Below are 24,222 nucleotides of genomic sequence, written 5' to 3'. Positions count from 1 at the left end.
TTATACTACTTCAGGTGTACCGAATTACCTTTCAACAAATACACCATAAACAATACTGGACACTTCCGTGTTCTCTCGTGCCAAACAGAGAGAGGTGTTGTCAGTGCAGCACCTAGTGGCCGGACCTTTTAAACAGCAGGCGGCAAGACTGAAACTAAAAACTTCCATGTTAATACTGATAGAAATAATGAAACTCAACCATAATTTCGTCTTGGCCGAATCCTTGGCTGAATCGTGAGCGCTGAGGTCCTAGGTTCAGAAGGTTCAGAAGGTCCCGGATTCGATTCCCGGCTGGATCGGGGATTTTAATCATGTATAATTAATTCTTCTGGCTGGGAGACTGGCGGTTTGTGTTTCTTCCAACACTTTTCCCTTGATATTCATACAACACACTACACTTCCAACCACCACAGAAACATGCAATAGCGAATACTAGACCTCGGATTTTTAAGTGCTTAAATGTTAATTTACCAGCCTAAAATAGACTCTCAGATAGGTTCTAAAATATTTTTAGGCAGCTTCAATTTTACGCATTTTAAAAGGCACCAATTAAAAACCATGTTTATTTTGCTAAATTGATAATAACTCGTTAGGGGAAAATATATATCAAGTTTCACTCACCTCTTTGCTGCAAACGTCACAGAGTATAATTTTACCCTGCGATGTGAAATGGTGAAACTCTTGTAAGCACTTTTGAATTAAAGACGACTTGGAATGGACTCTTTCGGCATTAAGTCATAGTGAATGGTGAATGAGTCCGCGTTTGTGGTGTAGTGGTTAGTGTGATTAGCTGCCACCCCTGGAGGGCCAGGTTCGATTCCCGGCTCTGCCACGAAATTTGAAAAAGTGGTACGAGGACTGGAACGGGGTCCACTCAGCCTCGGGAGGTCAACTGAGTAGAGGTGGGTTCGATTCCCACCTCATCCATCCTGGAAGTAGCTTTCCGTGGTTTACCACTTTTCCTCCAGGAAAATGCCGGGATGGTACCTAACTTAAGGCCACGGCCGCTTCCTGCCTTCTTCCTTGTCTATCCCTTCCAACTTTTCCACCCCCCCCCCCGCAAGGCCCCTGTTCAGCATAGCAGGTGAGGCCGACTGGGCGAAGTACTGGTCATTCTCCCCAGATGTATCACCGACACAATGTCTCACGCTCCAGGACACTGCACTTGAGGCGGTAGAGGTGGGATCCTTAGCTGAGTCCGAGGAAAAAACCAAGTCTGGAGGTTAAACATACACTGACTGACAGAGCAAATGCAACACCAAGAAGGAGTGGTCAGAACTTTATGCCAATTGCAGGGTAGACTGACGTCACTGAGGTATGCTCATGATGTGAAATGCGCCGCTGTGCTGCGCACGTAGTGAACGATAAATGGGACACGGCGTTGGCGAATGGCCCACTTCGTACCGTGATTTCTCAGCCGACAGTCATTGTAGAACGTGTTGTCGTGTGCCACAGGGCACGTGTATAGCTAAGAATGCCAGGCCGCCGTCAACGGAGGCATTTCCAGCAGACAGACGACTTTACGAGGGGTATGGTGATCGGGCTGAGAAGGGCAGGTTGGTCGCTTCGTCAAATCGCAGCCGATACCCATAGGGATGTGTCCACGGTGCAGCGCCTGTGGCGAAGATGGTTGGCGCAGGGACATGTGGCACGTGCGAGGGGTCCAGGCGCAGCCCGAGTGACGTCAGCACGCGAGGATCGGCGCATCCGCCGCCAAGCGGTGGCAGCCCCGCACGCCACGTCAACCGCCATTCTTCAGCATGTGCAAGACACCCTGGCTGTTCCAATATCGACCAGAACAATTTCCCGTCGATTGGTTGAAGGAGGCCTGCACTCCCGGCATCCGCTCAGAAGACTACCATTGACTCCACAGCATAGACGTGCACGCCTGGCATGGTGCCGGGCTAGAGCGACTTGGATGAGGGAATGGCGGAACGTCGTGTTCTCCGATGAGTCACGCTTCTGTTCTGTCAGTGATAGTCACTGCAGACGAGTGTGGCGTCGGCGTGGAGAAAGGTCAAATCCGGCAGTAACTGTGGAGCGCCCTACCGCTAGACAACGCGGCATCATGGTTTGGGGCGCTATTGCGTATGATTCCACGTCACCTCTAGTGCGTATTCAAGGCACGTTTAATGCCCACCGCTACGTGCAGCATGTGCTGCGGCCGGTGGCACTCCCGTACCTTCAGGGGCTACCCAATGCTCTGTTTCAGCAGGATAATGCCCGCCCACACACTGCTCGCATCTCCCAACAGGCTCTACGAGGTGTACAGATGCTTCCGTGGCCAGCGTACTCTCCGGATCTCTCACCAATCGAACACGTGTGGGATCTCATTGGACGCCGTTTGCAAACTCTGCCCCAGCCTCGTACGGACGACGAACTGTGGCAAATGGTTGACAGAGAATGGAGAACCATCCCTCAGGACACCATCCGCACTCTTATTGACTCTGTACCTCGACGTGTTTCTGCGTGCATCGCCGCTCGCGGTGGTCCTACATCCTACTGAGTCGATGCCGTGCGTATTGTGTAACCTGCATATCGGTTTGAAATAAACATCAATTATTCGTCCGTGCCGTCTCTGTTTTTTCCCCAACTTTCATCCGTTTCGAACCACTCCTTCTTGGTGTTGCATTTGCTCTGTCAGTCAGTGTATTAAGAAGAAGAAGAAGAAGAAGAAGAATGGTGCACTACTACACTGAGTTTCAAGGCCGTCCCGATAGGTGCGCTGGCAATCAATGTCTTGCGATATCTCGCAAAGTGGCACGTATTCTCTACAGTGTATCTGCTTTCATCAAATTTTAATTACCCCTTTTTTTTTCATAATAATCACGATACAAGGTCTGGGTGCTCTATAACTATATATCTCAGTCAATCCAGCGCTTACAACCGCTCTTTTGTAGTTACTGCCCTTCCTGCTGCCATTAGAGATTTGCGTTCTCGTAGGAGATTTAAGATGGATTACCGAAAAAACTTGCTGAATGCTTCTAGCAGGCGTAAATGATCATATTTTTCTTAAAATTAGGAATTTATTTACTATTTGTAGTTTTCCTAACTGTATTTCCTTCCTTTATTATTCCTAAGTTTCAGAAGTTAAGGAAAATTCATAGTTCTTTCCTGAGCTAATTTTACCCGAAATCTGAAAAATAGCTGCGAATGACGGGTCCCTGACCCCGATTAAAGCAATGTCATGTTGCATATAAATGCATATTTCGTCCATTTTTATAGTTTTGGCCATATTTCACTAGATGTAGTGATATAAGGTCGTTTTTAGTTACAATGTCAGCATTTTTTGTATAAATTGAGGTGTCCGTAGCAACGTACGCGTTATCTGCGTCGAGTTTCAAACACAGTCTAGTAGATACAGTTTTATTTATTTTCCCGGAACAGACATGTAGCAGGTTTAGAAGACCTGCTTCCGAGAGGGAGTTACTGTTCGGACGTCTGTTCAGGTTAGATTGCGGCACTATACGCGTGAGCTCACGGAATGTGATGATAGTGTGTTTCCGTCTTTGAATAGGATGTCACTCGAGTAGATATATTTATCCGGTGTATTATCACTGATAACGCTTTGGAACTTAAGATGCTTAATGTTAGTAAAACACTTAATACTTCCTACCTATCCCTAAAAGTTATGTCATATTTGCTTTTCTGTCGGGACCTAGTGCTTACAGTGCACTAAATCTTCTGGAATGGGCTGGAGCAGTTTTGTTATTTCGTTGATCTGTCTCTGTCTTATGCTTGGCTTTGACAATATAAACGTGACTGGAGTAGGAGCGATGCTAGTAATGCAATTCTTTATGCAGCTGGTCCGTGTAAAAGTGTTGCTCATAGGGTCGGTTGGTGCATGCATTTTACTGGGCTTGGCTGTCTCATATGTAATAGCCACTTCTGGCTGTGTGAGGAAAGCAGCGTAACACTAACTCACTCCTAATTCCCCTAGTACGTCTCTTCAGTGATGCATAGGCCATCTATGGCAGCTGATGGCGGAGCTGCTGAGGATCCAACCAGCCTTAGGGCTGAGGACTGAACGTACATACAGGTCATATTTACTTAGATTTTAGGGCATTTTTTATAATTTTAGCTCACATTTAACAAGATTTAGGGATATTTGCTAGCATATTTTGTACTTCGTTAGGTCATAAACTTTCAAACAGTACGTATTACTATTGTTGTCCGGCCCCGCGGTGCAAGGGGCAACGCGATCGCCTGTCACCCGGCGGCACTGGGTTCGATTCCCGGCCGGGTCAGAGGTTTTTAATTGTAAATGATTAATATCCCTGGTCTGGGGATTGTTTTTTTTGTCATCCTTAACGTTCCTTTCCTCATATTCAACACTTAATATTTCCGCCATTTACAAAATACACGCAGGTTCCTGACATATGGTGCAATTAGGGGCAAAAATCTTTGTAGGTCGACGCCCCGAACAAATAGCATTTATTAAAAAATCATCATCATCATCATCTGTTTACCCTCCAGGTTCGGTTTTTCCCTCGGACTTAGCGAGGGATCCCACCTCTACCGCCTCAAGGGCAGTGTCCTGGAGCTTCAGACTCTTGGTCGGGGGATACAACTGGGGAGTATGACCAGTACCTCGCCCAGGCGGCCTCACCTTCTATGCTGAACAGGGGCCTTGTGGAGGGATGGGAAAGATTGGAAGGGATAGGCAAGGAAGAGGGAAGGAAGCGGCCGTGGCCTTAAGTTAGGTACCATCCCGGCATTCGCCTGGAGGAGAAGTGGGAAACCACGGAAAACCACTTCCAGGATGGCTGAGGTGGGAATCGAACCCACCTCTACTCAGTTGACCTCCCGAGGCTGAGTGGACCCCGTTCCAGCCCTCGTACCACTTTACAAATTTCGTGGCAGAGCCGGGAATCGAACCCGGGCCTCCGGGGGGTGGCAGCTAATCACACTAACCACTACACCACAGAGGCGGACATTTATTAAAAAATACTATTGTTAATTTTGAAAGTTCTTTCTTTCTTTCTTTCTTTCTTAATATGTTTACCTCCCAGGGTCGGTTTTTCCCTCGGACTCAGTGAGGGAACCCACCTCCATCGCCTCAAGGGCAGTGTCCTGGAGCGCGAGACTTTGGGTCGGGGGATACAGCTGGGGAGAAGGACCATTACCTCGTCCAGGCTGCCTCACCTGCAATGCTGAACAGGGTTCTTTTAGGGGGCTGGGAAGACTGGAAAGGATAGACAAGGAAAAGGGAAGGAAGCGGCCGTGGCCTTAGGTTAGGTACCATCCCGGCATTTACCTGGAGGAGAAGTGCGAAGCCACGGAAAACCACTTCCAGGATGGCTGAGGTGGGAATCGAACCCACCTCTACTCAGTTGACCTCCCGAGGCTGACTGGACTCCGTTCCAGCCCTCGTACCACTTTTTAAATGTCATGGCAGAGCCGGGAATCGAACTCGGGTCTCCGGGGGTGACAGTTAATCACGCTAACCACTACACCACAGAGGCGGACTTATTTCTATTTTTTCTATCTCGATATTCGCTATAAGTACTAATACATTATTTAGTGTTTCAATGATTTGTTATAATTTATTTACTATTTCTGTTACATAATTATTTATTTTGTGGTTAAGTAAAGGAGAAGGCCTTTGTACCTAACTTCGCTCCGAATAAAGACGAATTACTTACTAGAAAGGGGATTTTTCTCCTGGGCGACAACCCTAAATACAGATTAATCATGATTGTGGTTCATTGACTGACATAACATACCACACTACCAACTACCGCAGTAACACACAATAATGAATACATTGCTCCGCAAAATGCAAAATGCGGGGAAGGTATCCGCCCGTACAACAGGGGCAAATATACGCAATTTACACCTGTAAACGCACCAGGGTAAGAGAAAAGCAATGGCAGGAGGAGACGTATGTGAATGTGGGGGAAGCTCTACTACCAGACTGGGAAGAAGAGCCAAGTGTCGCCTGAGAAAGCCTGCAGCTAAGACGTTACGAGAAACTTCCAACAAGTTCGCTCGCTCATTTAACTAATTACGAGAACATCTCGTCACCTGCAATAGCTATTTTTCTTCCAATGTTCAGGCGCCGAACATGACAACATTTCTACAACTACTTATGTGGTTCTCAAGTTGGAAGGAAATTAGATCTCATTAGTCGCATCTGCAGATATGATCTAGAATACGAGACGTAGAAGTGTTCCAGAACGCAGGTCAGTTGTTAGAGCAGCAAACATGGTGTAAGTTACATCGTTTAGTTTAATTCTTACGACAGACGGAACATACCGTGCAAGGTATGGGGCTGGAAAGTTAGTGGTCATGGGCTTGTCTGAGGTATAGAAGACTAAAGAAGGAAAAAGCTGAAAGTGCGGAAGTACGAAAAATGTGCTTTTCTGTAGTAAGGGGATATATTAGCCTCGCCGGATATGCTGGTGCATGTGCCATGTGTCATTAGTTTAGTTGGTAGGAAGTTCAACAGGTAGAGCCACAGTCCAATGTGCCCAGCTGAGTTTGGTGGAGAAGGGTGAATGTGCCAGCGTCTCGCGCTGCAATTCTTCTGTGCTGTCCATTGCGTCAGTGTGCTATCACTCATGTATTTTCTAAGTTCTGAGCCACTTAATTAAAGAGATGAAATTTATAGAAGCTAAATATTGTTATGTAATTACATAAAATGTATTAGATGTAGTATGCTTGCACTTCAATGGCCATCATCATTAATTCCTGGTCTCCTTTGGTAGAAAAGTGTCAAATGCCATTGTGTTCGGGAACTGTATCATTGGCGTTTATTCGAAAACATGTTTCTGGCACTTTCACCCTTTTCCATTTTCGGTATTCTATTATCCTCCGTAATGAAGGAGAGGTGAGGGTGGATATTCAGAAACGACAGATAATACGTCCAACTTGTTCTTACAACATTTGTGTTTTCTTTTAAGGAAGTCTGTAACTTTCTTCTGAACTTAATTACAGCAATGTTTCCTGATATCCATTCTAATTCTTCGGAGTAAATGAATGTCGGAAAGTGAAGAGTGTTATCTTCTTGCTCCATTTATTGATGTCGCCAATCAGCACATTGAAAACAGCAATAAATCTGTTATTGGATACAGCTTCAGTTCTTAAATTAACGAATGAAAACGTATATTTCTAATTTTGTTAACAAACAGCGCTGAAATCCGCAGTTAAATGCCACATTTATAAACGAAAAGGAAAAAAAATATTTCGTAATGAAATAAAATTTGGTAACTCAAACTTTACGTGGCAAATGCATAAATAGCTTGGTGGGAGTAGTGCTGGTTGTAATCTGTGGCTCGCAGGAGTCAGAGTATCTGAGCGGAGTACTGTGTGTGTACTATCGTGGACTGTAGACCATCGTGGTAGTGTAAGAGGTAATAAAGACATTCGCCTCTCTATCTATGTAAAATTAAAAGCAAAATTTGGTTCACATTTAAGTGGATTTCATATAGTCGGGATAGACTGAGAGTAATAAACATTCTCATAGTATAAATGATTTTACAGACGAGCCGTATATAATATAAAAAGGCTATTATTAGTACAAATTGTTTTCATTCGTGCCCTATGGGCTACTATGTAGAGCAGTAAATGAGTTGTAGGAATAGCGAGTGACTGCAGGGGCACTTAAACAATGTAGTGAGATGAACAGCAGACGATGGTATGAATGCAAATAGGATGAAAAGTAAAGTCGGAAGTTTCAACAAAAGGCAAAGTCCACTCAGTTTTAATTATTGTGTTGACTGGGTGAAAGTACCTCATGGGTAGAGGCATGAGTTTTTCGCGTTAATTTTTGAACTATTTCGCGAGAAGGATACTAATTTTTGCGTTATTTCGCGAAATACATATTGCCGTATCGCTTTAATGAAATTCTAAAATTAATCATTAAATGTTTAATTACTATGACTGATCGTTGATCGTGGAGTTTTAATTGACAGACTGTACATATGTGGTACATACTTTTGAAGCCATTTCCGGACTGCAGGGTCGTCTACCTTCTTCAGCGGGTTGTTGCCTTTGAGTAGCAGCGCTGTTGTTTCGTGAATACATTTTATTTTTTCACTCTTAGCTTTCTTTTGCATATCTAATGAGAGTTCTATTGTTGCCTGCCGTTTCCCTGTTGGAGTGCTAAATTTACGTTCTGAATGTTCCTTATTTTTAAAACAATGTTTTGAGACAGAATCTTCTTTCTCTCACTCGATACGAACATTACAAAATGTAGGCCTACACATTAAAACATTGCTTTTTCGAAACGTATAAACCTTCACTCGCAAACTGTTTAGCTCTGCTGTGCACCGTAACACTTGTCGAGTGACCCATCTTCGCTACTGTCTGTGATCACCTTCTTAATTTTACCTGACCACGAAGCCGAAATACACCAATCAATTGTGCTGCTTGTAGACGTTATCAGGGATTCCAGGATTGCACAATGCCGTAAGGAGACAGGCTGGAGTGGAATTACCAGCCACCACAAGAACAACATACCAAACATTTCGTTTGGCAAGAAACCAACCTGGAGCCAACCCCTTTTCTTTGATGCCATAACTTAAAGAGATTTTCCAGAACATTAATGGTAACATATTTCTTTCCTGTTGATGAATCTTTTTTCGCTCTTACTTTTCTTTTCATACATAATCTTGGAACAAAATGTCAAGTTCGTTATTCACTGCAGATTTTGCTGTAATATCGCGCTTATCGCGAAATAATTGAATTTCGCTTTAAAAGGCCTTATCGCTTTAATTCGCGAACATAATATCCATATTTTCTTAAGCAGAAACATATGGTTCGTAAAGATATCGCAAAACCGGTTCAAAATATTTTTTGTCGCGTTTATCGTTAATGCGAAAAAATCATGCCTCTACTCATGGGGAACAATGTAGGCCTATGTACCTAGGTGTTAATATCAGGAATGATCTTCATTTGGGTAATCATATTAATGAGCTACCTAAGAAAGGTTACAGATCCCTTCACATGGTTATGAGAGTATTTAGTGGTTGTAGTGAGGATGTAAAGAAGAGGGCGTGTAAGTCTCTGGTAAGACCACAGTTAGAGTATGGCTCGAGTGAATGGGACCTCACCAGGACTACTTGACACGAGAACTGTAAGCAGCATGATTTATTCTGGGTAATTTCCGACAAAGGAGTAGTGTTACTAAAATGCTGCAAACTTTGGGCTGGGAAGACTTGGGAGTAAGGAGACGAGCTGCTCGACTATGCGATATGTTTCATGCTGTCGGGGGTGAGTTGGCGTGGAATGTCATAAGTAGGAGAATAAGCTTGAGCGGAGCTTTTAAAAGCAGGAAGGATCATAATATGAAGATAAAGCTAGATTTGAAGAACAGATTGTTGCAAATATTAATTTATAGAACGAAGAGTAAGCAATTGGAATAAATTATCAAGGGAAATGTTCGGTAAACTTCCAAGTTCGTTGAAAATATTTAAGAAAAAACTAAAGAATTATAAATACATGTAAATATGAAGTAAACAATTGATAGGGAATCCCCCACCTGGGCGACCCTCTAAATGCAGGTCATTGATGACTGCTTGACAGTGGGCGTTTGAGAGGATGAAGCCCTCTATAATGGCAGAAGATGTGTCGCGGTGATTTGAGGTGCGGAGAAGTTCAGAGGGGAGCAGCCGTGGCCTATAAAAGGAGCTGTCCCAGCATTCGTCTTAGTGAGCAGAAAAGAAAAGCAGGGAAACACATTCTCAGGACAGCTGGACGGTGGGAACAACCCACTGCCTTTCGAATTGCCGGGCTGAGTGGTTCAGACGGTTGAGGCGCTGGCCTTCTGACCCCAACTTGGCAGGTTCGATCCTGGCTGAGTCCAGTGCTATTTCAAGGTACTCAAATACGTCAGCCTCGTGTCGGTACATTTACTGGCACGCAAAATAACTCCTGCGGGACTAAATTCCGGCACCTCGGCATATCCGAAAACAGTAAAATTAGTTAGAGGGGCGTATAGAGTATAATATTATGGGTACAGACTTGTAAAGCCACGGTAAAGCCGTGGCCAAGGCTACTCTTCTCGGGAACAGGAAAGGGCTAGGAGTGAGAAGGAAGCTGTCGTGGCCCTCTATCATGCCAGAGGATGTGTTGCTGTGATTTGAGAGGCGGAGGTCAGAGGGGAAATGGGAAACCACGGTAAACTATCTTCAGGGCTGCCAAAAGGAGGAGGAGGGGGGTGTTCGAACCCACTACCTCCCGAATACAACCTGACAGCAACGTGTCCCAAATGACGCAGCCACTTGCTCTGTTTCAGAGCCAGTTAATATAAAAATAGGTTAATATACAGACCTTGTAAAACTGAATAGATAAATTTAAATAAATAAGTAAACAAATAAATAAATAAATATTGGACGTACAGTGATTCAAATTATTGCGGGGTGGGGTCATTATTAACATAAACACAGGCATATTTAATGAGCAACAACTATTAATGCAGACATTCCTATATAATGCTATTCACAAAGAGAAAAATGTTGAACAATAATGAACTTGTTTCTCAAATACACAGAGAAATATAAATTGTTTCATATATAATTATTTTGAAAGAATATTTTATGTACGAAGCTATGAAAAATAATCACAAATAGAAAAAGTAGGATTTGCTTCATTGATATATTTTCTGAATAAGTGTACTATTACTGTATATTGTTTATTTCTTGATACGAGATGTGAAGAGCTCTACCACCAGATGTACCGTCTGAACGCTCTCTATTGGGAAATGTAGTTCTATGAAGGAATCCTCGCTTTCTAATCTCATTCCTTGATATCAAACCGTCTACCACCTTCTCCGGATTTAACGCCTTAGCAACCTCCGAAAACTACCAAACTCCACGTGTTAAGGGACTTAACATATAGGGAAGAACTTTTTATCGGGGGGGGGGGGGGGAATGCCTCTGTGCCCGCCTAAGATCATTTTTGGGAGTTCGAAGACGCCTTCTTTCCATTGTTTCAACGCCACAATTATTGCGCTTTCTTATAGAGCAAGTATCCGAGCTATATCTGCAGCCATATCGGGTGAGTATCTTTCTGTTCTGTAGAGAGGTCTGTGAGTACAGCACAGTGGCCATGGACCTATGTCACCAGGAGCCGTTTAGCACGACTGACACGCTTCCCACAAGACTGACAAATGACTTTTCATTGAAAGTATTAGAACACAATGGAGTCTCGATTAACCGAGATGCCGTATTATCCGAGCCTGATAAAACATTAAATAACGATCATATTTTTATCGGTGCCAAACAATTTAATTGTTTCACACCTCGAATCCAACTACTGTCTTCTGATCGGTGTCAGACTGAACACGCATTGCAACGACTCTGTTGTTTCGTGGCTCCATTCACTTGTCATTAATCCTTATTCAATTGCTATTTCCCGGCTTAATTTGTCAGTACTGTAATCACTATATCGGCTGTTGATTAAATGACTGGGATAAGAAAACCTGTGGTAGTATCAATAGAAGATAACTATACGAATGTGATGTAAGAACAAAGGAGTTGGAGTTGACTGTTTAGCCTTTCCGGATGACATTGTGTCCTGTCAGAGTCAATAGAGGAGGCACGGAACCAAATTGTCCAACTCCATGAAGAAGCAAGTAAGGCAGGCTTATGGATGTCCTTTAAGAAGACACAACACATGACCAACATCAGAACAGCACCCAGATGGATGGCAGTTGAGAGAGAACGGATTTAGTAAGTTGAGAAATTCTGATATCTGGGAGAGTGGATACACAATAACCTGTCAGAAAGAGAGGCACTGTTATCGAGAATCAACAAGATAAACTTGGCACATACGTTATGAACACTTACAACAAGAAGATGAACTCGATCGGTGGAAAACTCAAACACTATCAGACAGTGATCCACCCGCAGGATTTATATGCAGCTGAATGTTTGAACCTGATAAAAAGAGAATTGGTCAAGAAGTTGGAACTGGTGGAGAGAAAGATCCTGAAGAAGGACCACAAAGAACAGAGGATGGATCGTAGAGAAAGAAACGAAATCAAGAATTATATCTTAAGATGGAAAAGATCTCAGATATCAATTGGAAGAGAAAAGCCATGTTCTTCGGACATATCTATAGTATGAACCCCGGAAGACTGACCAATGAGATAATAGGTTTAAAGTGCGCTGGTATCGGGAGGTGAAGAAGGACCTGGAAGAAATGGGAATACAACGAACGGAAATCAGCAACAGGGATACTTACAAGAAGAGGATCCAAGAAAAAGTTAGATCCCGTACCAAGTGCAATGGACAGGAGAGAGGATGAAGGAGAGCTAGAGAAGGATTAAAGCCCAGAAACAGATGAAACTGAATTCTAAGTATCGTGCTACATAGTGGGTTAAAAGGAAAGAATAATAATAAGATAAGCTTAATGCTATTAAACGGTAACATAGTGATGACACCACTAAAGCGCGGCTAGTGAGTTATGTGTTAGAGAATTGATTATTGCTGATTAGAGAAGAAAAAGGCCTATTAAATATTTTATACCACGAGTTTATCAGCTTTCAGTGTACTGTACAGCATTGCATGTTGCTGTTTTCTTAACCTCTTAACCTTTTGCATTACTTCTTCTTCTTCTTTATCTGTTTACCCTCCAGGTTTGGTTTTCACTCGGACTCAGCGAGGGATACCACCTCTACCGTCTCAAGGGCTGTGTCCTGAAGCTTCAGACTCTGAGTTGGGGGATACAACTTGGGAGGATGACCAGTACCTCGCCCAGGCGGGCTCACCTGCTATGCTGAACAGGGACCTTGTCGGGGATGGGAAGTTTGGAAGGTATAGACAAGGAAGAGCGAAGGAAGCGGCCGTGGCCGTAAGTTATTTATCATCTCAGCATTTGCCTGGAGGAGGAGTGGAAAACCACGGAAAACCACTTCCAGGATGGCTGAGGAGGGAATCGAACCTCCCTCTACTCAGTTGACCTCCCGAGGCTTAGTGGACCCAGTTCCCGGCTTCGTACCACTTTTCAAATTTCGTGGCAGAGCCGGGAATCGAAACCGGTCCTCGGGAGCTGGCAGCTAATCACACTAACCACTACACCACAGAGGCGGACCTTTTCCATTCCATGCCCGAGTTAAATCGCATTTCAAACAATGCGCTCTTCTCCACTTCCGAGTTCATTCCGACGCTGTAGATTTTTTGTTCATCACATGCTCTGTTCAGACGACGCCTCAGCGTATTTTGACGATAATTATGTGCGTTATGTTTTTCTTTCACGACTGTCTACTGAGATAGGTGCACATGAGGCATGAAGGAAGATTATATTTCAGAAATTCGAGGGAATGATGATGAGCCTAACTTTTATGAGTGTAGTGAAGTGAAGTGAAACAAGCTGTATACATTTATTACTTCATTGCCAAGTTCTGGTAAAAGATTCAAGAGAAAACTATTGCTTTTTTTTACAAGTTGGTTTACGTCGCACCGACACAAATAGGTCTTATGGCGACGATGGGATAGAAAAGTGCTAGGAATGGGAAGGAAGTGGCCGTGACCTTTATTAAGGTACAGCCCCAGCATTTGCCTGGTGTGATAATGGGAAACTACGGAAAACCATATTCAGGGCTCCCGGCAGTCAGGTTTCAACCAACTATCTCCCGGACGCAAGTTCACAGCTGAGCGCCCGTAACCGCACGGCCAACTCGCCCGGTGAAATTATTGCTGTTGTTGTCGTTCCGTGACTGCTCAGTAACTGCATAAATACTAGGTATTTTTACCCTATTTCAACCATAGTCCAAACATTCAGAAAAATGGAACATGTATAAAGCTGAAGAAACTTGGGGGTGAAAAGGTTAAACGCCCAGATTTCATATTTTCTTGTTTTGTTCTCATTACCGGGTGAGCAGAATCAAACTGGCCCTTGTTAATGGAAAGGAGAACTACCCATCACAGGAAATGATGGAAACTGCGATTTTGATGCACCAATCGCTTGCTGTCACATGTCTGCACGTACGCATCTCCCGAGTACGTCGCTATGTCATTACATGTGTGACTGAGTGAGTGAGAGGAGCAGTGACCTGTTGAGTGCAACACACAATGGTGCTCACGATGAAACAGCAGGTGTTCATCGTCGAGTGTTATGCGAAGCACGATTCGTGAAAAACCCGTGTGGAACAGTCTGCGCAAGAGTTTAAGCCTGGAAGTGTTTCGACAGAACCTCCAGCAAAGTCTGCAATGGAAAACATAGTGGCAAAATGGCGTGAACATATTCCGTAGCGAATAAAAACCGTAACTATCCGAACACCAGAAAACATTGCTCGAGTAAAGGAAAGCGTGGAACGAAGTCCGACGAAATCGTCGTGTCGGAACATTATCGAAAAAGACCTGCATCTGTATCTGTACAAATTTACGGTTGTGTATGCGTTAAAGCGTCCAGATGAACCTTCGCGTGTTAAGTTTTGCCGGTGGTTTCTGAGTGAAGAGGAGTTAAGACTTTTGGATGCTCAATTTTTCATTTCTTCATATGAGACCATTTCCAGAATCTTCTGTGATGTTCATTAACAAGGGTCAACCTCGTATTGTAAATATTTTCCAAGCCAGCTTCATTTTACCCAACCGAGCTCGATAGCTGCAGTCGCTTAAGTGCGCCCGGTATCCAGTAATCGGGAGATAGTGGGTTCGAGCCCCACTGTCGGCAGCCCTGAAGATGGTTTTCCGTGGTTTCCCATTTTCACACCAGGCAAATGCCGGGGCTGTACCTTAATTAAGGCCACGGCCGCTTCCTTCCACTTCCTAGATCTTTCCTATCCCATCGTCGCCATAAGACATATCTGTGTAGGTGCAACGTTAAGCAAAAAAAAAAAAAAAATAAAAAAAAAAATTACCCACCCGTATTTTTCCAATGAGTAAAGAGTTTGTGCTATTTCTAATCAAAACATAGTTTTTCAGTAACCATCCGTGTTAACCGAGTTTTAGCTTATGCGAGGTAATCTTGGTCCAAATGAACTCGGGTAATCCAGACTCGACTGTATTTCGCGCTACCACTCACGGCACACTCTTCGGGAACCACTGGGTTAGAATATGAAACACCCAACTCCTGTTGAACTAACAGATTGTCGATCGATAGGAATGTTAACATAGGATTACATTGCTCTTTACGTAATTATAAAAAATGCATGACTTCAGCTGTTTTAATATAAAAGCGGCAAAGCATTAGCGGCCGATTGTAATGCACTAGTGAAGGGTAATGCACTGTTCGAATGGGGATGCAGGGACGTTAAAGAGGATCGGAAATTTATTTAGCGACAGCAAACAGCGGATAGCCACCACACTAGGCTGTCATTACATCCGGAATCTAGTGGAGAATATAAACAAGTATTAATGATAAAATATTCTGATAGTAACCAATGTTTTCACTTTAAGAAATGTTTTCTTCTTCGTCCTCACAAAAGCGTAGAGATATGAAAGATTTGAGGAGAATCACGGAAATACAAAAATCACTATTTAAATAACAACAAAAGCTCATCCATTCAATCACTTCCTCCAAGCAGTGTTATTGGACCTTTATGTTTTCATGATGTGTGTAAAGAACTAGAATATAAGATAAGACTTGTCGACGATATTTTACTGTACAGAATAATAAATAATGATGGTGATTGCTAAGGGCTGCAGTCGGTTCAGATGAAATTAGTCGAATTTCAGATATTTTGTATTTTATGGTAGTTTGAAGAATAGGGCGTCATATATCGGTAGGAGTTAAATTTTACATACGAAGGATATGACAATTCTCCGTTGGTCAGTTGGACTTGATGAAAATCGACAAGGGCCAAGAATGAGAAAATGTGGAAAACTCTTGGTGTAGCATCAATCAAGGTCACGTGATCTCACACCATGAGACTTTTCACTTTAAAAATAATGTTTTATTCTTCTTCTTCTTCTACTTCATAAAGCTGCGTTTACACTAGCGAGACTCCCTCGCTAAAGTTGTTTTTTGCTAGGGGCTTTACGTCGCACCGACACAGATAGGTCTTATGGCGACGATGGGATAGGAAAGGCCTAGGAGTTGGAAGGAAGCGGCCGTGGCCTTAATTAAGGTACAGCCCCAGCATTTGCCTGGTATGAAAATGGGAAACCACGGAAAACCATCTTCACCTCGCAAAAGTTGCTCGAGCGAAACTTACTCGCTTCGAGTGAAATTTCGCACTTCCCAAAACAGAGTGCAATTCAGAGCGAAAAATAGCGCGAGTAGGGCGAGCCGCCTTCGACAAGCCTGAAAGCTTCAGTTGTGGTTTAGCAGCCAACATGGAAACTTGTTTTGTTTCTCCAGCCGCTACAGTATGTCATCATCATATAGTAGATTTGTGTCATAAAGTTAAAATAAATTTAAATTTTTGTAAGAAATTGAAGTGTTGCATGTTTTCGTGCCGGTCAGTGTAAGTTCTTCACAATGACCCAAGAATGCTTCAAAATAGGTACTGGCAGGTTCAAAAAAGTAATGAAATGACACAATTTTGCATTATAAACCTATAATAAATAAATAAATAAATAAATAAATTAAATAAATAAATAATAATTGCTTACCTAATCTAGTGACTCTGCTCTTATTTTCTTTCGATCTTTCGTTTCGATATGATACTAGTACCGCTTTCATCTTTCCTTTCACTGTAGAAAAGGAAAGTTTAGTTGAGAACTAATTTCCTTCCACGCATCCTCCCTTTTATTGCGATTGAAGGAATTTTTTTTCGGATTCCACATAAAATCTCGATTTTTGTAGGGCTCGATGAGCTGCAAGCACTGTTCTTGATTCATCCCTCGCCCAGCTATGGGGACCACGTTTACACTGAGCGATATTCGATGGGCGAAACCGTTTGATGCGCGGTCGAAAAGCGACTGAGCTCCGGCTCGCAACGAGGGCCCTCACTCCGCAATTACTCAGGGGCGAGGGAGCGTCTACACTAGGCGCAATTCCCTCGCGAAATTATTTCGCGAGGGAATTACGCTTAGTGTAAAAGCAGCTTAAGAGCGTAGAGATATGAATGATTTAAGGAGAGTCACTGAAGTACAAAATCAAAATTTAAATAACAACAAATGCTTACCCATTCAATCACTCTTTTGGACTAGGCAAAAGAGTGACTGATCGCGTGACTGTATTTCTAGAAAATAGTACTCGGAGAGTTAGAGTATGTGAATAATTATCTGATCCGGTAATCATTAAGAGGGGAATTCCTCAAAGCAGTATTATTGGACCTTTACGTTTTCTTATATGTATGAATGATATGAGTAAAGATGTGGAATCAGAAAATGAAATTAAATGTCGTACGGTTTTTAATGCCGGGTGTGTCAAAAGACTTGTTCGGCTCGCCAGGTGAAGGTCTTTTGATTTGACTTCCGTAGGTAACCTGCGCACCGTGATGAGGTTGAAATGATGATGAAGACGATACCTACACCCAGCCTCCATGCCAGAGAAATTAACCAATTATGGTTAAAATTCCAGACCCTGCCGGGAATCGAACCCGGGACCCCTGTGACCAAAGGCCAGCACGCTAACCATTTAGCCATGGAGCCGGACATTGGAATAGTACATAAGGACTTTTGCGGACGATGTTATACTGTACACAGTAATAAATATGTTACGAGATTGTGTTTAATTGCGGAAAGACCTCGACAGTGGTATGAGATGGACAGCAGGCAAAAGTATGGTAATAAACGGGGTTAAAAGTCAGATAGTGTGTTTCACTAATAGGAAAAGTCCTCTCAGTTTTAATTACTGCGTTGATGGAGTGAAAGTTCCTTTTGGGGATCATTGCAGGTATCTAGGTGTTAATATAAGAAAAGGTCTTCATTGGGTTAATCACCGGAACTGTAAGTAAAGGTTATTACAGATCTCTGCTCATAGTTACTAGGGTATTTAGGGGTTACCGTAAGACGTGAAAGAAAAGGACATATAAGTCTCTGGTAAGACTCCAACTAGAGTATGGTTTCAGTGTATGGGACCCTAACCAAGATTAACTGATTCGTGTACTAGGAAAAAAAATGCAAAGAAAAACAGCTCGATTTGTTCTGGATGATTTCCGACAAAAGAGTAGCGTTACAAAAATATTGCAAAGTATGGTATGGGAAGACTTGGGAGAAAGGAGACGAGCTGCTCGACTAAGTGGTATATTCCAAGCTGTCAGTGGAGAGATGGCGTGGAATGACATTAGTAGACGAATAAGTTTGAGTGGTGTCTTTAAAAGTAGGAAAGATCACAATATGAAGATAAAGCTGGAATTCAAGAGGACAGATTGGGGTAAATATTCGTTTATAGGAAGAGGAGTTAGGGGTTAGAATAATGTACCAAGGGAGTTCAGTAAATTTCCAAATTCTTTGCAATTATTGAAGAAAATGATGAGTAAACAACAGATAGAGAATCTGCCACGTGGGCGACTGACCTAAATGCAGATCATTGGTGATTGATTGATGGATTGATTGATTGATTGATTGATTGATTGTTGTGAAGAACGTAAAAGACAACGTTGTGAAAAAATATTGAACTGAATCGTAGATATTTTGAACAGCTTCTGTTGGTTTTAATATATAAGCAATTGTTTCTAATACAAATTTTAAAGAAATACAAACAAAATACCGTAATACTTTTAATGAATTAGTATTGTTTCCGTTGGTAAAGTGACTTTGGGACACCCTCTATTCAAGTAATAATGATGGCCTCCGGAGAGGCCTAGTGCAGGTCTCTCGAGTAGACGCCCTGTGAAGATGGAACTCTACCTAAGATGACATTCTAATGTTCACTACAGCACAAATATCCAGCCCCGAAGCTAAGGGAGGTAACCAATTAAGGTGAAAATCGGCGACCCAACCGGAAATCGGAGCGGGACCCTTTTTACCAAGGATCGGGATGGTAGCCATTTAGGCACGAAGCCGGACTGTATTTAATGATAATAATAACTATTATTATTATTATTGTCCGCCTCTGTGGTGTAGTGGTTAGCGTGATTAGCTGCCACCCCCGGGGGCCCGGGTTCGATTCCCGGCTCTGCCACGAAATTCGAAAAGTGGTATGAGGGCTGGAACGGGGTCCACTCAGCCTCGGGAGGTCAACTGAGTAGAGGTGGGTTCGATTCCCTCCTCAGCCATCCTGGAAGTGGTTTTCCGTGGTTTCCCACTTCTCCTCCAGGCGAATGCCGGGATGGTACCTAACTTAAGGCCACGGCCGCTTCCTTCCCTCTTCCTTGCCTATCCCTTCCAATCTTCCCATCCCTTCACAAGGCCCCTGTTCAGCATAGCAGGTGAGGCCGCCTGGGCGAGGTACTGGTCATTCTCCCCAGTTGTATCCCCTGACCAAGAGCCTGAAGCTCCAGGACACTGCCCTTGAGGCGGTAGAGTTGGGATCCCTTGCTGAGTCCGAGGGAAAAACCGAACCTGGAGGGTAAACAGATGATGATGATGATGATTATTATTATTATTATTGTTATTATTACGGTGCTATCGTGCTGGACAAGAATGAAAGAAGGTGCGGGAATGAATGGGTCGATATGAGGCAATCAGAAGATTAATTTAAAATTTTAAAATTAGACCTATATTTCATTTTCTGTTACTTTTTTGTTTCTTTTCCAAATCTCAACTCGTCAATAATTAACAATTTAATTACAGAACCTTAGATTATAAGCTTGAAAAACATTTTTAGAGAGTTCAAGAATAATAATCATGTAACTGATGTACACGCACGTACATTAATGGTGTCCCGACATAAACAATCAACACTGCCCCACTCCAGTACTGAAAAGGAGGGGAAGGGAGTGAACAGGTAGTGCTGAATACACAGTGTGTGTATTCCGGCGTTATACTGCAACATTGTAATAAGATGGCTGCTATCCTATCACAGGTGAATCGAGGACGTATTATTGGCATGTGGGAGGCTCACATGGTCCCCGAAGCAATAGTACAAGCAATACTATGCAGTCTTAAGACAGTTTGGAGATGGATAGAAATATGGCAAGAACGAGGTGAAGAAGGATTGGTAGACCCGATATAACGCAGCTACAGAATATTCCTAACTAGTATAAAATACTTTTCGGTTAAAAACCTCCTTTTCCTCTTAATACTGTAATACTGTAATTAATTTTTTAATTTTTTATGTTAAAATGCTATTTGTTTTGGGCGTCGACCTCTTGCCCCTACTTGCACAATGTATGAACCTGCATGTAATTGGAATTGCGGAAGTGTTGGATGTTGAATATGAGGAACGTTAAAGATGACACAAATACGCAGTCCCCAGGCCAGGGATATTAATCATTTACAATTAAAACACCCTGACCCGGCCGGGAACCGAACCCGGGGCGGCCGGACACGTTGCCCCGTACACAGCGGGGCCGGATGAGTAGGTAACCTAATGCTGTACTTCAATACATCCGCCACTGTGCCCATTTCGATCACAACGAAGTCTTGTAGCGGGCTGTCTGCATGCAGTCCATGCAGCAATGCGTTAAGCGAGAAGGTGAGTCATTGTGCCTTCGACACTACCCCTTCACTCCCTTCCCCCATGTTTTGTACTGGATTGGCCTTCAACACTACCCCTTCACTCTCTCCCCTTCTTTTCAGTACTGGAGTGGGGCAGTGTTGATTGTTTATGTCGGGACACCATTAATGTGCACGTCTGTACAGGTTGAGCTTGAAGCTCGCAATTACAATTAACACCTAAGCATTGCTATTCCTATAAAACGTTAGTCAAGGAGACGGACCTCCCAATTTCTTTTATTTCACAAGGAGATAAAGTATTCGAAATATTTTCCAAAAGCACCTTTTGCTCTACAAAATTATATAGAAGACCACTCTCCAAACATTATATATTCCAGCCTTCCAAAGGCACCGTTCAACCTTTACATTAGTTGAGCGTTCTTGCTCTGTTAGTTTACAGTTATGAATATATTTCCAAAAATTCACCTTACCAATGCCTATCAAAAGGCACGACCTGCTTTTAGCAAAATCAACCAGTATTCACTGTCGTATGTGCTCAACAGTCTACATCTTTACATAAAACGAATAAAACAGGGGTATCCAGTACCCATTCTACTAGGCCTTCGCGAAAAACAACAGGTTAAGTTTCTGGACCAAACATCAAAATGGTGAGGAGGTGGACATTTGCGCTCCTTGAAAATCGAAATGAAATTTTTAAACCTATTTGGGCTTATGGCCCGAAGTTACAGAGGCCAATCGTATGCTACTGAGATGACTAGATGGAGAAAATATTTAAGTTACCAGGTTACAAACAGAAACCACACTCTCTGTTCCCTGATTACGTATAAGTTCCTTTGGCTGGTTTTGAAATCTACATTAGAAGTTTGAAATTTTACATTTCATAAAATTGACGTTACATTATTAAATATTGGGAACTTTCCCCTCGAGCTAGCTGCCAAAACCTATCACTTAGTTAAACCAGGACTGCCATTACCTTGAGCTGATTGACTACTTGATGATGGACACACACTTGACTGGACCGATGAATAAGATGACCTGCTCGAAAATGTGCCAGATTTTATACCCGAGAGGAAGGTTCTAGACAGCTCTGGGCTAAGGCCCGACACACCCAAATTCTTATTGGGTAATTAAATACTAGAAATAGTCTGATTGGCTGAAAAACAAATATACAACATTTTCTATTGGCCAACATCTTAAGTTGGCGGGAGGAGATCGAAGTGTTGTAAACTTTAACATATCAAAAACAAAGAATAATCAACTCAGTGTAGTAAACCTTAAACAAATAATTTTTGTAGTTAATCTTCACACCAGAGGGCATAACATAAATTTATAGTAGATACATCTGTAGGGTACTTCTGGTATTAGTTGTTGCGCATTTTAGTTGTAGATGGCATTCTTCAAGGCGCTTCATTTTTTGAACGGGACGGGTGTACCTCCTAGTATAATAATAATTGTTACCGTGTTTTGGGGGACCAGCAGAGGTGAAAGAAGGTGCGGGCTGGAATGGGTCTAACTACAAGTCCGAAAGATGAATTTAAAAATTTAAATAAAGGTGATATTTTCAACGGATAACAAGATTTAACAAATTTCACTAGGTGAAACAACAAAGAAAAATCAGGTACAATGCAACTTTACAAACGAAAGCACAAGTTAAGGGATTTTATACAATTCCGGGCTACGAACCCCCATGTTTAACAATTTCTGAGATCTCAGCTCACAATCACAAATTACCAAAGGGCAGAAAACCCCTAATTACATGGAGCATTTGCTCCCACCTCGTAATGTCAAGCCTCCTAGAGGCACCTTACAAAATACCAGAAAGAGCTGACCGCTCTCAATCTTTCGAGCCTATCAAAAGACCATACACGGACTTTACTACAAACTGCGCTCAAGGCACACTTACAAAGAAACAGGGGTATCTTGTACCCATTCTACCTGGGCCTTAGTGGACAAATACTAGGTTAATAAAAACGGCCCAAAACGCAAAAGGAATGGAGGCGTGAATTAGCACTCCCAAATACACATTTTAAAACCTAAGTGGCGCTAGGCCGATACACAGGGGCTATTCCAACACTATATAGGTGACTTGTATAAGAAAATTTTAACACATTAGGAAAGATTAGAAAATCAGTTACGAAAACATGGTCACCTCAAGTCGAAATGAAGTGGAGCTCGAGAGGGTAAAGCACTCTCTATCCCCGATTTACATCCAAAGTAATAAGAAAATGTTTACATAAGCCGGCACTAAGTTACATTTTAAACAGGTAGGATACTTGAAAAGGTTTCGAACCTTCCCCGGGGCTTAAACTGCTGACCAAGAAAGAAATAAAGATGTTAAGAGGCCATTACCTTTGCTGAAGAGCTGCTGCTCGAAGGAAGAGGCGCAACCCGCCCCCTGCTATACTTCCATACACTAAGCTAGATGTTGTTGAAGTGGCGAAAGGCCGAGAAAATCAGCAGTTTTTAAACCCTCGTGGAAGATTCGAGACCTTTCATGAATAATAAAGACACACCCGCTCAACTTTATTGGGTATCTAAGAGTTACACACAGTAGCATCTTCTGAGGAACTGTTGGATTAATTCAGTTGTTAAAGTTCAGAGTTTCTCCGGTAGAAAGTAATTTAAGGTGGAAAATTCAAATGTGCGGCGTATAGGTGTACCAACCGGTACAATAATAATAATACCAATACTACTACTACTACTACTACTACTACTACTACTACTACTACTACTACTACTACTACTACTACTACTAATGTTACTTGCTTTACGCCCCACTAACTACCCTTTTAAGGTTTTCGGAGACGCCGAGGTCCGGAATTTTGTCCTGCAGCATGATCGAACCTGCCAAGTTGCGGTCAGAAGGTGAGCGCCTCAACCGTCTGAGCCACTCAGCCCTGCGAACTGTATTCAAGGAAAACGGTTTATTACTGAATAGCCTCAGGATGGCTCGCTATAAAATTCTTGTTACTTCATACGACAGAAAAGGAACATGCGCTCAATATTTGTGATTGATATCAAAGTCGGCTACGTTTCGTATCACCATATTGATTTCTTTATTACCGTAAATTTCAGTGTTGAAGGGTCAGCGCGGATCATTACATAATTCAAGGAGCTTCATTAATCTAACGGAGCAGAACGAGCGATAAGCGAGAGGAATACTTCCAGTTATTAATGAGCTCAGAAAAAGCTATTTTTACACTTCCAGATAAAGAGTGCGCGGTGAGGCTCACTTCTAGTTACACTCTAGTGCCGCATGTTCATGCACTGAATTGCCAAATGGTCCACCTCTGTGGTGTAGTGGTCAGTGTGATTAGCTGCCTCCCCCGGAGGCCCGGGATCGATTCCTGGCTCTGCCACGAAATTTGAAAAGTGGTGCGAGGGCTGGAACGGGGTCCACTCAGCCTCCTGAGGTCAAATGAGTAGAGGTGGGTTCGATTCTCACCTTCGCCATCCTGGAAGTGGTTTTCCGTAGTTTCCCACTTCTCCTCCAGGCAAATGCCGGGATGGTCCCTAACTTAAGGCCACGACCGCTTCCTTCCTTTTTCCTTGTCTATCCCTCCCAATCTTCCAATCCCCCCGCAAGGCCCCTATTCAGCACAGCAGGTGAGGCCGCCTGGGCGAGGTACTGGTCATCCTCGGCTGTTGTATCCCCCGACCCAACTTCTCACGCTCCAGGACACTGACCTTGAGGCGGTAGAGTTGGGATCCCTCGCTGAGTCCGAGGGGAAAACCAACTCTGGAGGGTAAACCGATAATGAAAGAAAGAAAGAAAGCTACTTATTATTTTTTTTTTTTGCTAGTTGCTTTACGTCGCACCGACACA

The sequence above is a fragment of the Anabrus simplex genome, chromosome 6 (genome assembly GCF_040414725.1).
Source record: "Anabrus simplex isolate iqAnaSimp1 chromosome 6, ASM4041472v1, whole genome shotgun sequence".
Taxonomy (NCBI): Eukaryota; Metazoa; Arthropoda; class Insecta; order Orthoptera; family Tettigoniidae; genus Anabrus; species Anabrus simplex.
Note: the sequence above shows the minus strand (reverse complement) of the source record.